An 11,559-nucleotide genomic window follows, 5' to 3' on the forward strand; every position below is an offset into this window, starting at 1 on the left:
ATTAAACAGGATAGCATGACACAATTTCACATGTATGATGGCTAACTAAACAGGATAGAATGACATACTTCAAAATATGATGACTATGTAAACAAGATGACATGATATAACTATACAATGTGTCTATTAAAGTGGTTGGCATGCCATAAATCACAAACATGTCATCGATGGAAACATGATGGCATGATATAATTCACGGATAGAATGACATAATTTAAAATATGATGACTATGTAAACAGGATGAGATGATATAACTATATTATGTCTTTTGAAAATGGGTTGGCCTGCCATAATTCAGATACATGCTGTCTATGTAAACATCATGGCATGACATAATTCAAATATATGATTTATATACTAAGGAAGTGAGCAGAGGGCAATCGCATATATGATGTGTCAACTAAGGAGATGGCATTCAATATTGTGTATATGATGTAAAAACTAAGCATTGCAATACAACATATGCATTATATGAGTAATATAACCCTGCCAAGTTTGAGCATACACCTCAGGGGGATAATAGGACTGGTCATCTGCCTCTGAATCCTCCTCTGAAGAGCTATCTGTAACCAGCAAGATATCTGCTTCAGCAGGTAGCATTGTCTGCTCTGAAGACCTTGTTTTCACTCCAGATTTCTCCATCACTAATTCAAATGGCTGATGCACAGGAAGAGCAGTTGAATATACAAACATTGTAGACAAAATCAATGAGAAATACAAAAAAAGGACGACATGATATGATTCACATATATGACGCTTGCCTAAACAGCATGACATTGCATAATTCACATACATAGTGCCTTGCAACAAGATAACATTGCATAATTCACATATATATTGTCTTGCAACAAGATGGCATTGCATAATTCACATATATGGTAATTGGACACTAAACAGGTGGCATTCACACAAAGCATGTCTAAACTAAGCAAATGACATAGCAATGCAAGATACCATACACACGATATGAGCAACATAACCCTGCCAAGTTAGGGCATGCACCTCGGGGGGGGGATATGACTGTTCATCTGTCTCTGAATCCTCCTCTCAGGAGCTATCGGTAACCAGCAAGACATGCGCTTCGTCAGATAGCATTGTCTGCTCTAAAGACCTTGTTTCCACTCCAGATTTTTCCATGACCGTGTCGAATGGCTGATGCACAGGAAGAGTAATTGAATGTACTAAAATTGTTGACAAATTTAACACGTAATAAAAAAAATGATGGCATGATATAATTCACATATAAGATGACTGGCTAACCAGGGTGGCATTGCAAAATTCACATATATGATGCCTGGCTAGACAAGATGGCATTGCATGATTCACATATACGATAAAGAAACTAAACAGATGGCATTGACACAAAGCATGTCTAAACTAAGCAGATGACATCTTTAATGTATACAGTAAGCAATGCAAGGCACCATATGCATGATATTACCAACATTAGCATGCCAAGTTAGAGCGAAGACCTCATGGGGTTAATAGGCGTGGTCTTCTCCTTCTGAATCCCCCTCAGAACAGTTATCTTCCTCTTGATTATGATCCGAAATGGGTGGAGGGGGGCTGCCTTTGCGCCCACCATGGAACGACGTCTGCATGAAATTTTATTGCCATGCAAGGGTCGTCTCTTTTGCTCTACATGATCAGTTCCATTGTGTACAATAACTGGCATGCATAGGAATAAAACATAGTGAGATTATGTAAGGAGTGCATGCACAAATCTAGAGTGATGGTAGCAAACTGTGGATAGACCCAAAACCAATGATAGCAGGCAGATAATAGCTTTAGTTAAAAAATACAGATAATGGCTCCTTTAATGTTTGTTTGCACCCAACATGAAACTCGCAGTAGACACCGGAGACTAACCAGATAGTAGACAGATAGTACTGATTGCTCCCCAATATGTACCCCACAACCATTTAAAAACTCAAGTTTCAGCATTAGTTTGGACCAGACTCAGAGTCTAATAGGTGAACACGACGATAATGTAGCATGTCATCATATTAAGCGACGCATAACGTAAGCAGACACGGAAGAGTGCAACCTCTCTTGCGGACCCGTGTAGTCCTCAAGGTCATCTGCTTAGTTGATGATGGTAATGCAGTTGTCGTGGCTGCCGGCGGCGGGGAAGAAGATCTGAGTCGGTGAAAGACAGTTTGGAGAGAGGATCCCTACTGTGGTGAACCCTTCTGTCGTTGGAGCAGCTGAGCTGGGGTGGAACACAGCGCCGCAGGAGCAGGACAAACCACACAAGGTTTTCTTTGACACATATCTGTAATAGAAGTAATTGAGTAAGGGCTTGTTTGAATTTGAGGATTCTAACAATGCAGGGATAGTAAATAGAAGGAATAGGACAGGAATGCACATGCAAAACAGAGAATTTAAAAACACAGGATTTCTGCCAATCTGGGTGTTTGATTCACAACAATTGGAAGATCACAGGATGCAAAAAAGCATGGTGAGATTAAGTCAAACCACAAGAAAATGTACGGTTATAATGCTATTATGCTACTATCTCTTAGTCTTGTGCTTGATGAATAGGAATGTGAAAAGGAGGAGAAGTGGAAATTAGAATTTCTACGGTTTTTCTTTCAAGGAGACACTAAACGAACAAATCCTACATTTTTTCTTTGCTCCATTCCTTTGCACCAAATTCATGAAAAGTAGTACCATAGGAAACTTTCCAATTCCTATGTTTTTCATTCACTTTTCCATTCAAGCACTTGCGATTCAAGTAGGCAGGCTTGAGCAAGGAAAATCCTACACTAAAAAATGTTTTTGTGCTACTTCTATTACTTTGGACCCAGGCCACTGCCATACTAGCTCAACTCCCAGGCCCATCGACAAATGCACAGCTCAAACGCGCAGAGATAAATAATGATGGTGTTCAAGAGAGTCCATCACGGATAGCTAAGTTGCCTGGTACCTCACTGCTTGTCATATAGTAGGATAAAATAATCATATTTCCCGTTACTACGAGTGCTCAGTGGACAATATATATAACATGTAGAGTAAAAAAGAGATGCAACAAGTGTACAACCTCTTTGGCGAAGCCATGTCGATCTCAGCGTGATTGGGTTGGCCGGTGAGGATGCTCCAGCTGACTTGGCTATCGGAGGAGGGGAAGAAGATCTTAGGCGTCTAGAGATGGAGCCCGAGGTACTGCTCCACTGTGATGGAGGGTTTCATCATTGGAGCAACTCCGGTGAGTTGTACGACGCCGAGGCTGAAGCAGGACAAGAGAGACAACGAACAACGTTAACCTGAATGGAATTCTAATAACATCTCCAATACATGACGTAATATACATTACCACAAAGTGCTAGATGTAAAATACATCAGCCGCTCATCTCTGAACTTAACTGTCGAAACTGAACTTAACTGCCGAAACTGAATTTTGCTGTCGAAACTGAATTTTGCTGTCGAAACTGAACACACTAGCAAGGTGTGGCTACATGTCGGTCGACTGACTTTTTCATCTCTGGTCAGTCGATTTTGCAGCCGTTGGATACGAAATCGAGGGCCCGCGGTTCATCTTCAACCTCCACGCCCCTGAGCCGCCAGCCACCACTGGCCAAACAGTAGCCCCCCGCCGCCCGCGGCCGGCGGTGCGCCACACCGCCCGCCCCGAAAACACTCCCCACCGCCGGTCCGCCGCCGCCCCGGCCATCCCTTTAGGCCCCCCATCCCGAGCTTTTTCTCTGGCGATCCCCACGCCACCGCCCTGCCAATGCCCCGCCACCGCCGGCGACCATCGCCCCCATCCTGAACCCTAAGATAGATAGTGGGGTACCTCTCCAGCGAGCCCCCTCCCCGCTGCGGCTGGTTCTTCCTTCACCCCGGCGAGGCCCCCCACCGCCTGAAAATCGACTGACCCAAAAGTCGATTCAGTCGACTGAAGTGTAGCTAAATTGGAGCAACATCGCAAGCAAGAGGAAGAGCGAGAGCAGCAGCGCGAGCAAGAGCAATAGCAAGACAGACCAGGCAGGGGACCGATAGCAAGAGCAGAGTAGCAGCGCGAGAGAGAGCTAAAGCAGCAGCAGCTCCTACTAATGTGGACGTCACCGCCGAGGGAGCGATGCCGTGGAGGAAGTGGCCGGCGACGCCACCGTGGATGGAGCCGCGCCATGTCGGCTCGGGACCGAGCGCCGACAGCACCATGAGATCGAATCAAGAAGAAAATGCAGTGATTAGTGTACAACCTCTTTGGTGGCGCCGATTAGGCTGCAGCTTCATCCGAGGAAACGGTGATGATGATGCTCTTCCGATGGTGTAGGTGAAGACGGCGGTGTGGGAATGTAGGTGGCGTGAAAGACAAGGGGAACGTCGGGGCAGCTCCTTGGAGGTGGAGGACGGGGTGGCTAAACCGGCGGGACCACGAGATCGACGACGGATCCTCATCCGGTATGGTGGATGAGGGACGTTGAGGTGTTGCTGTGGACGATGTCGTCGGGGAAGAGGCTCCGGCTAGGTGGCGGACGGAGCAGGTTGTGGGGTTTCGTCGCGGGTTTTTGCAGCCTCGGTGTACGAATGGGTGGGCGGATGGGATGGCAGTGGGGAACCATGGCTTAGAGACGCGCTTGTCCGAAATGTGGGGTAAGTTACGAAAGTACCCCCACTGATTTGAGGCAGTTCTTTCGGTTCAGGGGTACCACGGGCATTTCACGTGTCGGGATTTCACAGGAGGTGGGAGTTCTCACGCGCGTTGTAATTTCAGAATAACAAGGTGTGGGTTGAGATGGAGGGAGTTGTCGGAGCACGAGACAAAGATATATCTTAAATATTTCGGGCTAACAAGGCGCGGGTTGAAGAGGCGGGAGTTTCGCAGCATGATAGACAGAGACAGTAGCTTGAATTTTCGGCATAACAAGGTGCGACTTGAAATTTCGGAAGAACAAGCTTAACGTGTACCCAAAAAAAAGACAATTTGCACCTCTACACGCACAACACACACACAAACACCATTTAGACTAGAGTAAGGTACACGTGCATTGCACGCATGAGATTTGGAAACCAAATTATGAATAAATACCACATTATAGCATGCAAGCTTTGAGTCATATATGCATGATGTAGATGTTCATTTAATTCTTATAGTTCATTTCATTCAAAATCATCTAGTTTTTATAAGAAAGCTAATCTATTTTAAGATTCATGGAATTGTGCGTTGTAAGACATAAAGTAAAAACAAATAATGGCAAATCATGTAGAAAAACATTTGGGCAATTATGATACGGAAGATTCTAGAACAAATAAGAAGTGCTTGTGTTTTGATGTTTGTGCATTATGCTTAAGTCCAACCATGGAGTCTTTTAGATTATACAAGTGGCGAAATCTGGTGGAATCTAGATGATATCCAACGGCCAGTAGTGCTCAAATTTGCCATCTTTGGACCATCGGATTCGCCTCATCCAACGACCATCTTTCAAAGTTAAAGTTACCCGCACACAATATAAAAAAATATAAAATATTATATATATAGGGGTATAGATATAGATATGTGATGCGAAAGCCGCCCATCATCTCCAATTAGAATAGTGTGTCCATGCACGGATGCGACGTGGCCAAATGATGTCTGCCATCGGTATCTCAAATTCAAATCAGTCTGACCGTGTTCAATGTGTATACATTACAACATGCTCGTTTCCAAACCACACCGCGCAGATCTCCGTTATATTCATGCATGCATGGGTTTCAAACATCAGGATGTCTTATTCAAATATTTGAATTCAACTTTACATTGATTATGACCTCACCTATTCTTTTACACCCACACAATAGTCTTCTCTTTATAATTGTACCACTAACTTTCTCTCGTGCATGCATGCACACACACTACCAGTCGGCATTATCCATCGCACACATGCAATCTTTTTCTTCAGGTCGGTCTCCCATGAAGGCACACACCCACACACATCCCCCTCTCCATCATATCGGGCATTCTTTATCTCTCACGCGTGCATGCGCAACGATCGATGTTCCTCTATGTATGTGTGTATATAGCTAGGTCTTTCATAGTTTTCCACACAAACCGATCAATCGATATATCCAGTGAGGTCTCACCCTCTTTCCCACGCCCACATCGATCAATCTATACCTCTCTATATAGGATTAACATATATAGATAATACACCCACATTAATTATATATCCAACGTCCCCCTCTCATCATCCATGCCTTCCGCTTCATCTCTCAGACGCGTGCACAATGGCGAAGACAGGGGGCAGTAAGGGCCCTGCCCCCCTAACATCACTATATATCGAGGCTAGTATGAATGTGATCATTAGACAATTGCTGCTAAAAATGGTTTAAGTTCATGAATTGACCCTCCTTGTAAAGGATTAGCAATGCTTGGCCCCCTAGCTCATTTATTTTTCGTGGCTCCGCCACTGCATGCAACAGCGCACGTGTTCGCCCCCTCTCTCTAAATATCGATCTCGCACTTGTGCATTCCTTCATAGTCTCCCTCCACTCGGCCCCTCACACCATCTTCTAGCCCCCCACCGGTTTTTTCCACATGTACAATCTAGCAGACTCCATGGTTGAACTTAAGCATAATGCACAAACCTCAAAACAACAGTGGTTCTCTTTTGTTCTAGAATCTTCCATATCATAACTGCCCAAACTTTTTTTCTAGTTGAATTACCACTATTTGTTTTTACTTTATGCTTTACAATGCACAATTCCATGAATTATACAATAGATTAAGGGCTTCTTTGATTCAAAGGATTCTCAAAGGAATTTTGGAGGATTCTAATCATTAGGAATTTTTCCTATCTTGGTTGTTTGATTCGTAGGATTGTAAACCATAGGAATTTTTCCATATGATTCATTTACACTAGATTTCGTAGGAAACATCCCATCCACTCAAACCTCTTTGAAAGAATTCTGCATTTTTTCTATGCACAATCAAAAACTCGTACAATCCTGTAGGATTCAAGATGACATTCCATTATAATCCCATGTTTTTCCTATTCCCGCGTTCTTAGGTTTTTTTTATAAAAACTAATTGATTTTGAATGAGATGAACTATAAGAATTAAACGAAGGGCTACATCAGGCATATATGACTCAGAGCTTACATGATATAGTGTGGTATTTATTCATAATTTGGTTGCAAAATCTGATGCGTGCAGTGCACGTGTACCTTACTAGCACATCGAGTATGTGCAAAACACGTAAGTTAGAATACCAATGGCAGCTACACAGTGTCTCTCTTACAGTTCATGAAGCCACGTGGCACATGTGGAGGCGTTGTCGCGACCTCCTTGCGTGGATTGATCAGAGTGACATGCTGCTGGTTCAAGAAGAATGTACTCGCCCTCCCTGAGCCATACTGGCGGTACATGCACGAAGCGAAGATGTGCACCCACGCCACGCACGCACTCATTCCCTCGCACGCACATGCGGGTACATGGGCGGACGCAATTTTGTACCAAGATCCACCCCATGTGATAATTTGACGCGTGTAACGTCGTTCACTTCATTGATGGTCAATTAATACAGCGCATGCAAATTGAGTGGTCATGAGGGCGGAAGAAAGACATTATTACTCCACTGCGCGCATGCGAGTAGTTAAATCGTGGGTTGCTAGTAGTACTTCCATTGGTATCCTTCGTATTTTGTGCAAATTTTTGACAGTAACATAATATTTACGCATTTGAGCAGTGCAATACTTGAAATTTATGTTCCGCTAAACTCATCGGGAGCCGTTTCGGGCCTCGAAACCAAAACCATCAATTAATCTTTACCTTGTTCCCATCACATTTGAAATCCTACTCACACCTACTAGTACGTACCAAACCTGAACGTGTTCCCACTATGCAGGTATTAGTACTAGTGCTAGTACTTAGGTTATAAAAAGGGGAACTACCTAACCAAAAATTACTCTACATTTCCTCCTCATAAGTACTTCTTCTTCGTTCGTCGTTGCCATGGCCGGTGAGCAGAGCTCTAGGTCGAGAACTGCTCGTAACAAGGGAGAGGCAACCAAGGCTGCGAAAAAAAAGAGGGCTCGCCACCACGCAGAGACCTCGAAAGATCTCTCACGGGCAGGCGATGGCTCCCAGGAGCGCCCTAGCTGCGGAGGTGAACATGCCGAGCCGGTGGAGCTGGAGTCGTTATCCCTCAACGGCATGCCCGATCAGCTCAAGAAGCACCTCAATAAGCAGAAGGAGTGCATCCAAGGCTTGATGGAGTTGCTGAAGGAGAGCCTCGACGACATGCCCGTTGAGCTCAATCAGCAGGGGGAGTTGACCGCCGGCTTGGTGATGCTGCTGAAGAAGAGCATTGCCTCGGAGAAGAAGGTGACCGGCAAAATCCTGCGACTTCAGGAGGACAAGGCGAAGCTCCGCCACGAGATCAACCTGTTGAAGGAGAAGAACACCGGCTGGAAGAAGCTGCATGAGAATAGTAGTTCCTCAATGAAGATGCTGCAGGCCCTCGTCATGGAACAGAAAGAGGAGTTAGCGAAGCTCCGCATCGGGCACCCGGCTGCTGTCAAGGTATGTAATGCGGCCGTGGAACAGATGATGAAGGCTCGCGTCGAGAAATCCCGCATCATGGACAGAATGAAGAAGATGGCGGAGGAGATGCACAAGGAAATGGAGGTCGTGGAGGCGATGAAGAAGCAGTTACGACTCCGCGGGGAATTAGATCATTTTGGGTGATAATCTTCCTTCTTCTTTTGCTCTTGTGTTTCATCTTTTGCTTCGGGTGTTTCGCCGCACGTGTCACGTTCTCTGCGAGGCATGAATAGAACAATGGTTTTTTTGAGGGAATGAATAGAATAATGCTAACAATGACTAGCAAATTAGATCATTTTTATCGCCATATGGCACTGGGCTGCCGTGTTTCATGCTCCTCCGTCACAGTACTACTCCAGTGGAAAACTTCAGTATACCGCACGGTTCTTTGCTCCTCCTCGATCAGGTCGTCGGCACATTTATACGAGCAGTCAAATCACAAGGCCCCGCCTTCCAGCAGTAATGAGCCGTCAAATCACAAAGGCCCTTGCCTCTCGTGAAACCGACCAAGCTAGACTGCCCCGCCCTCTAGCCTTTTAAAAAATGTATACTTTTGTACATCAGTAGTATCGATGGATTGCGCCATGGAGCAAAACTTGAAATTAAAAAAAAGGTGGTACATATAGAGAGCGCTCGTCGCCAAATTATGCATATAGTACTATTAAAAAGGCTAGTCACAATAATGGTGTCCAGCACAACCCACCCCTCAAATAAAACTAAGCACCCTGAAATTCTTTGACAACTAAACTGCTGGCTATATGATGTTGGCCACATATACTGTACATATATAATGTGAAGAAACGAGTGGTAGTACTATACCAACTAAAAGACGAAATGTAAGAATTACTAGTATGTACGTACTGAAGAGTTAAAGTAACAAGAAAAAACATAACATAGTTTTGCTGGGGGCTCAGCACAACACACCCCTCAAATTAGATTAAGCACACCTGAAATTAAACTTTGCAACTATTCCGGTAGACACTGCATTAGAACCACCATGAGCAACAACACTGCCACCTTACTCGGAGTCCTCGTCCACGTCCTCGACTTCGTCCTTGTCCCTCTTCCTCTTGGCCAATACTTTTTTGCTTGAACCGCACACTTGGCTGTTGCTCTTCATCCAACCCGTGTAGATATTGAAGCAAAGGTAGCCATCCATTGCAGCGTAGTGGATGTGGTCTATATCTAGTACATTCCGCTGGCATGCATGACGATGAAATGTGTATGGAGGTTTCTCCAGTTTACCGTATGAAGGATGAACCATGGCTCCTGCTAGGGTCAGCATTGAAGGCTGACGAGAGGACACCAGCCGATTCTTCTGGAGGTCGAAGGTGTTTCCTAAAACGAGGCCTATCCGATGCAGGACTTCTTTGTCGTTACCAAAGTCTACAGTAATGAATTTGACTAGGTTGCTCTCGAGGAAGTCCTTAAAATCCTGGCACTCAACATCGGCATGGCATATGTGGTAGACCAAGCATAAGTCATGCACACAAACCTGGATCACGGCGGGCTTCTTCCTTTCTTTGTCCTTTAGATCCTTCTCTTGTCCCAGGACTGTGGTGTACTCAACATCTAGCCCATCGACCCACTCATCATCTGAGTCTTCGAACATGCGTCTGAAGCGAGAAAGGCATCCTTTCACCGTCGCGGAAGAACGGGTGTAGATGACGTCGAACTCATCGCCGGTGATGGTTCTAACCTTGTACTCATCACCGATCATGGAGATTTGGGATGCCATGGATTTGGGAGGAGGGTTAGGATTAGTGGAACTGCTGTAATGCGAATAGATGGGACGACTAGGAGCGAACCGCCATAGTATTAAAGGACGTGCGGGGACGAGTAGGAGCGAACTGCCAGTGTGCGAACGGCAGGGTAGTGGCTTTCCATTCTCCCATGATATGGGCTTCCGAGAGCCCTTGGACCTAAGATTGAACGGTTGCATGGCGTGATTCTAGACCTATGGGTGAATATCCTATCTTGGAGGGTTATTCTGCAAATTTTCAGCAACTTAGCAATCGACGGTTTGATCTCAGATCCAAGGGCTGCCAGTAGCCCGTATCATGGTCGCGCCTACCACGACCGTCACGTCACTCGCGCCCTTGGAGATTTAACACGGTGCGTTAGGCTATCTGATGTTGGCATGTCATACATAGTCACCACTTAGTCACTCATACTACAACAAGGTTGGCTATAAGTGTATTTTTTTACTTCTCTCTATCTCTTTCTTCGTATTCCCTTCGTCCCATAATATAAGAACATTTTTGACACTAGTGTAGTGCCAAAAACGTTCTTATATTATGGGACACAGGGAGTACTAGTATTTATTGCATTTGCCAAGGAGTGACCTCTTCCAATGAAATGGTGTTGCTAAGTTTGCTTCATTTAATTAGCTATAGACTCAAAATTGTCTTTTCACCTAGGTACACGCGCTTAGCACCGTTTCTTCCTTGGGTCACCAAACTAGTCTCTCTCTTCTTGATTAACTTGCCACATCAGACTTTATGCCTATGTGGCAAGCTTAGCACCTGTAGGAGCAAGTAAAAGTAAGTACAATAGTGCGCTTTACAAGGCATTTTTGCATATGTGGAGGAAAGAGAGGCAAGGAAAAAGTGGAGAAGTGGGCTATCATGCAAGAGCCAGCCTCTACGACATGGTGGAGCATTGGGAGAGGCACCTATATGGAGGTGGTCAGGAATCGGGAGACTCACATCGGTCATAGCACCGCAGTTAAAATGATAATGGCAAGTCAAATCACGGGGCCCCACCTGTCCAACAATAACTCATTGTCAAATCACGCAACCCTATGTTTGCAGCAGCCTACTCTCTCGTCTTCTCGCGTCTCTGTCGAACCGACTAGGAAGAACTGCCCCGTCGCCTACCGCGTAGGAAAAGCCCCACCCTCGACTTTTAAATAGTATACAATATACTAATTTTGTATCCATGGACTGCGCCTGCACCATGGAGCAAAGCGTCTAGAAAATGGCGGTACACATGTACGGAGTATACAACATGCCCGTCGCGTCCGCCTCGC

Source organism: Triticum aestivum, chromosome 6B (assembly GCF_018294505.1).
Source record: "Triticum aestivum cultivar Chinese Spring chromosome 6B, IWGSC CS RefSeq v2.1, whole genome shotgun sequence".
NCBI classification, from domain to species: domain Eukaryota; kingdom Viridiplantae; phylum Streptophyta; class Magnoliopsida; order Poales; family Poaceae; genus Triticum; species Triticum aestivum.